The sequence below is a fragment of the Galeopterus variegatus genome, unplaced genomic scaffold (genome assembly GCF_000696425.1).
Source record: "Galeopterus variegatus unplaced genomic scaffold, G_variegatus-3.0.2 Scaffold20958, whole genome shotgun sequence".
Classification (NCBI taxonomy): Eukaryota; Metazoa; Chordata; class Mammalia; order Dermoptera; family Cynocephalidae; genus Galeopterus; species Galeopterus variegatus.
In genome coordinates, this window is record NW_007747069.1 from 1541 (window position 1) to 7928 (window position 6388).

General features: G+C 32.2%; 1 long non-coding RNA gene across 1 annotated transcript; it reads right to left on the reverse strand.

Annotated features, from left to right (window-relative positions):
• Window positions 1-567: 567 nt before the first annotated feature.
• LOC103583251 lies at window positions 568-6182 on the reverse strand. The gene is made up of 3 exons (XR_549841.1): window positions 6120-6182; window positions 5029-5124; window positions 568-653 (listed from the first exon to the last, which is right to left on the reverse strand). It is a non-coding gene; the product is annotated as an uncharacterized LOC103583251 (long non-coding RNA).
• Window positions 6183-6388: the final 206 nt, after the last annotated feature.

Sequence of the window (6388 nt, forward strand, 5' to 3'; positions counted from 1 at the left end):
TTCTTATCCTTCCCTTGAAAGTATTTGTAAAGTAATATATTCCTAAAAATGGTTTATAGATATTTAATAAAAAAAGAAAGAGAGCGTATTCCTCAACAAATTATAAAATTATATATATACACCTGTGTGTATATATATAATTTAAATTTATATATATAAATTAATCTGGCTTCTGAAAAATAAAATTTTCTAAAGTTATTTAACTTTCCAAATGATCACATTGCTATATGGTTTGTGTATCATTAGATACTATTTCATTTCATGTAATTTTAAAAAAAAATCTCTGTGATGCAGTTTATGGTTAAGGGATTTATTTAATAGATTTTATATATTCTATTTTATAATCAGGATATTTCTCTTCATTAAGACCAACATTGTTACATATCATATGTAAACAAAGCATTTATCTATTTGTCTGTAATTCTCTGACAGTAAGTGAAACACGAGATTTTAGTACTATATGTTACACAGAAATAAAAGTAACTGGCAACACCATATGTTGTGCTGCTGTGTCAGAATAAACACAGCATTTAAATAAGATCTTACCTTGGGAAGCGTCCTATAACTATAGCTATGGTACAGACAACACCAAACAGCAGCCCCACATTGGCAGCAAAGCATATTGTAAATACATATGTACTGACCCATATGCCCTGAAAGAGAAACAGGAAACAAAAGATGTGGGTTTCATCTCTCTCAAGATTACTAAATTCTTCATAATCTTATTCCACAACATTCCTGTAACCAAATCTCTCAGCAAGAATATATTATTTAAGAAGTGGTAAATAGAAGCCCAGAAATACAGAAACAAATCCTGGATCCATTAGACTCTCAACAATAGAAGTGGAGAAAAGTTCATTCTTTTATTTCCAGACACTGCCAACCCTTAGTTCAATCCCCAACAAACACTCTATTTATGATCTGTAAATAGTTAGTTGATGTGATGGTTCACAACCATGCCATAATATCCCACTGCTTTCTCATTTAATGTAATAATGTTATGAGCAATTGTTTGCAGATTTTTGGTTATTCCCAACAATATTCTGTTTTCTAGCATTGCTATAAAAATAACTAATGTAGTTTATAACTACATAAGGCTTTCAAAGCCTAATGTTAAAATGACTGAATCAAACAACACTGCCAATGCCACTTTTAGATCAACCACTGTAAAGATCATTATAATTTTATTTAAAAGAGACCACTTATTGTACAAACTAAAAAATCAGGGCCAACTTAGTTCTTGGGAACATTTCATGTTCAGATTCATCTTCTACAAATGTAATGCTAGTTATTATTTATTATAAGATCATCCCTAGCCTGTCATCTTATAGGTTAGAAAACTGAGATGTTTTCCCTTTATACAGTTGAATAGACAGCCATTTGAGTCTTCTATTTGTACACAGTGTGTTTTTCCTTTCTAATCTATTACATTATACTTAATCCTATACAAAATAAGGCTGCAAATTTATGATCATTATTTCAACTTCCCGTGATGACTCAGAGTCTTACTCATCCCCAAATGCTAACTAAACCTGACTGAGTATGGCACAATAAGACCTCACCAAAAGCTTTCTAAGTCTAATTCCTTTGGACCAACCTACATGATTTAATATGGCATAGGGAACTAAGGATCCTGCTCCCTGCCACTTAAAAAACCACACAGACTGGAGGTCAGGATTCATCAGAGCAACCAAAAATTTTGGTACCATCTGGTTCTATTTTTAAAGCATATTTACTCTCCCACAACATCATCTATTATTATAAGCCAGCCTTTCCAAATGCTTAGTTATTTCCTGAGGCTACATTTATAGCTTTGAAAACATATCAAATGGAAATTAATAACATAGATCAGTAAATAGTTGCATTGGTTAGAATAAGGCCCAACAGTGTGACAATTTCTGTGACAATTTCTATTAAAGACCCAAATGCTGGTTGTTACAGTTATCAGTAGATTAGCTCTTGGTCCCCCATTTTTTTTTTTTTTAACATTGGGTGGTCCTACTTGCTCCCTTCCCTATTTGGCATTCAGTCCCCAAACACAAACTAACTCCAAAGTTGACTTTAAGTAGGGAACACATAAACTCTTCCTCCTTATAGAAAATACATCAGTGTCAAGCACAGTTTAGCAGCTAATGAATCACCTCACCTCTTTCATACCTATCTGGTATACTATGTGTTTTTGTGACTCATCCATATTATTCAGTTTCTGTAGATTTGAATTCTATCTCAAGCTCAGTTCTGAGCCCATGAGTCAGTCCTCCATTTGGTCCCCTATTTCCTTATTCCTCCATAGAGAGTTTTCACCTACAACTCAAAATAGAATCAATAATAAACTGTAAAAAATGTAAAGAAATTTTTTAAAAGTTTCTGATTTTTTATGTGATGACTATTTATATGATTTTTTAAACTTTAAACCTTCAAATTATTTTATGTACACACATTTTTAGTAATTTTACTTTCATGATATTCTACATATATTCTATCTGTTGAGTAATCTAGACATATTATGTCTACTGGGTAATATAGCCCATATCTACAAAAGTCTGTGCAATATATTTACTCCAAATGCTATGCCCAGATCATATCTCAATAATTTATGGCTTTTCAATGTTGAATTCCTTAGCAGCTAAGATATGTCTCTCCACTTCAACTACAGGAGGCCATTGTCAAGCTAAATCCAATGTCCTGTTGAATCAGCATGCACTTGCTATATCCATGTCACCTTTTTAAACATTACTCTTTGCCCACTTCATATTGCCTACTTCAAGTTTTCAACTTTCTAAGTAGGAGACTACCAATGCTGAGCTCTTGAACCATTTTTAAAACTGTCTATTAAACACTTTCAAACAGAGCATGTCCAAATGTAAACTCACTAATTTCATCCCCAAGATGGATAATGGAGAGGAGACAATAATTGTAAGATCACCAAAGAGCCTGTAATTCTGAGGCTTTGCTTCAATTAGAGACACATCTTCAAACAACATACCTAAATCAGAATTGTGTAACTTTTTACCTTCTGCCCTCCCACATTATTTTTTAGCATATATCCAGGTTCACTAAATAATGCATTACAACCCTAAAGGAATCACCAAGGGGCCTCCTCATAGACACAAGAAAAAGAAAGAAAAAATAATGAAATAGATACAAAGGATAAGTTTAGACCTATAATAGGTGATAAAATCTCAGGAAAAAAACCCTCTGAAATAGATATGACAACTCAAAAATAGAAATACTCTATTAAACAACAACAACAAAACAACATCAAAACTGAAGGAGATAAAAAGCAAGCTGGAAAAATGTACAAAAGAAATAAAGTAGAAATAAAAACATTACAGAGATAAAAGCCATATTTAAAGATAAAATATATGATAATTACAACTAGAAAATAATCAGAGACACACTAAATAGTCCAAAGAAACCACACACACAGGAAAACAAAATAATCATGGGAAAGTATATAGATATGAAGAAAGACAAACTAAAATCAACAAATACATCATTAAGAAGAAAACAGAACAAATAGATTTGGAAAAATATTCAAAGATATATTAGAAGAAAAATTTTGTAAATAATCATTGATTCTGAGATCAAAAAGATATACCACACTCAGAAATTTTATTCTGCATGCTCAACTACAGAAATATTCTGATAACATTACCGGACTTCATGGGCAAGAAGAAAGAACTTCATTCACTGAGCATTCATTTAGGAAAACAAACTTACAAAAAATAACAAAAAAATTATGTTGACCTATGATTTCTCTACCTTATCTTTCAATGCCTGACAATACTGTCAAATCTAAAAAGTCCTGAGAGAAAGCATTTTAAACTCAGACAAAAACTTCTGTCTACTAAAAAAATTAAAAAGGTAGATATTTTTACCATGAAATAGCTCACGGAATATAAGACACATCAGCCCTTCTTGGAAAACTAATAGAAACCATACTTTATCATTGCTCAGTATAATTTAATCTGTTCCCAGTAATATCATATTAGCATAATGCTTCCCTCAATATAACCCATTTGAAAGATAATTCATGAGACCTTTTGAATTTAGATTGTTAATATAAGTATAAGAATAGCAACCTAGATTTAAAAGAGAAAAAATCCAGGTAAAAAGACCAGATCTACAGTAACAGAGCAAAGCATCAAAGAATTTTAAGGGAGGTTAAACAAAAGAGAGAGAGAGAAAGGGATTCATTGCCTCTGCCTTTGTGTTTCTGAGTCCAGAATTGTACACAATGTCATCTTCTGAGACATGTTTTCACAGTGCTGACTCTCACCAAGATAACCAGAGGCTGGCATTGCAGGTAAACCCTAACATGGTACATTTTAGCTAATGTAACAGATGTTATTATACCATTCTGGCTCCTTTAAAGAGCAATAGTGGAAAAAGTAATAGGGAGAGTGGCTTTGCTGTCATTGAGGCAGGACCACCTAGACATGCATCAAAGTGTCAGGTTATCAGGAATCCCTATGTCTGTGCCCATTAAATTGATTACTCTCCATATGTGTGGGAAAATCTGGTCTTGAGTTGCTGAATGTCATGTTAATTGTGCTGTTTGCTTATAGTTTAGTAAAAACAAAAATAAGAACATTCAGTGCATAACCACAAAAAAAGATTCACCTTATATTCCTGCAGGATAAAATTTTAGCAATGAATTCTGGGTTTTTGTACACACTATAAATCATCATATTTTTTATTAGTGTGTACTTACTTGCTGACTCATGCTTCCAGAATCAATTCATAATGTAAATTGGGTAGCCCCAATCCAATTAAATTAGCATTTCTTTAAAAGTTCTCAAACTATGCACACGTCAAAATTTGACAAAATTCTGTTTCTGTTTCTTATAAAGACAATTTATATTTCAATGATTTTATTAAGATTTTTTAAAAATAACTGGTAGTTTGTAAAGTATACAAGTCTCAAACTACTAAATCTATTTTCTGCAAATAAAAGTATTAAAACTTATTTGGTAATATGTACTTATGCCAAAGAGGGAGATTTTAGGTCAAATTTCTACTTACCCAATCAATTTTATCCACATTCCAGTACTTTTTTAAATCCCGGAATTGTATTAGCATTCCCTTCAGTCCCACAACAATAATGCTTGCAAGAACACACTGCAAATAAAAAAGTAAGTTGATGAAAACATAGATAAGATTTTGGCCTAAATTTAAAAGGACTGAGGTACTTTTATTTATTTTTTTTTAAAGGACTCACTAGAAAAAAGCAAGTAGAGGACTAAAGTAATAATTGTTTTGTTTAGAACTAACCTAGTATTGTACCTGACAAATATCATATTAATTCTAGAAAATCACTGGGTAAAACTTATGAAATTCTAAAAAACAAGAAAAGAAAGAAAAAAGTAGTAGAGAACTATAAGAGTGAATGTTATAAGGTTGCATGTCCCCTTAACTATAATTATTCACCATTGTTTGTTTTAAATGTGTTTGTTGCAAAAAATTACATATTTACATTATATATATTTTATAATTGCTTTAAATATGAATTATCTGGTTTTACCTGAAAATATTTATAACTCTCTTGAAAAGTGAACTTGATTATTGGAAGATTCTCCCATGGAAATGATTTATTCTCACTACACAAAAGGAGAATTAGAATAGCAAAGGACTGAGACTGGTTCTTTTCAGAGTGGGAACTTGTTTGTGTCACTTTGGTGCCTCACGCTTATAAAGAGCAAGGTGAGAATGTGTCAACGTTATCTAATGTATCAAGGATGGGAAGATGTATTTTGTTCCCTAGTCCCTTGCCCCAGCACACATTTTCTAACAGTCGAAATTCTGATAAAATTCTTCCAAAGTCTACTTCTTATAACAGAGTATGCCTAGTTCTGCCCTCCACGTGATCACAGACTGAATCTAGTTCACAATGCCGTTTTTATACAAGAGCCAAAGAATTAGAAAACAGCCATGACCCCTTCCTATTCCTCCCTCATTGAATGTATCTTTCCACCCCTCCCCGAGTCACCCTGTACTTACGTAACTTGGTTTTCAGATTTAGGATTATTGAGGTTACTCTTCCAAGAAATTTTATATATGGTGATTCTCATTAAAAGTAAAGTTAAAAACAAGATAGTGAAAAAGCACTACAGTACCATGGGCAGCCAGTAGAGCAAAGGTGCTATTGCATAGATGACTACAAGGATGAAAATGCAAGATATTAGACAAGCCACCTGTAAAATACAAGACAGACAATAAAAAAGAAAGCCTTGAACTTTTTTATTATTCCAAAGTTATGGGGTGGGGAAAATTCTTAGTTCATCTTGATTAGGAGAAACAAAATGTTGGCACATAATTGTTAAATTACATAGACTGTCATTATCTATACTTTGCAGCTGAGGGAAGCCAAACGTGACAGTTGACA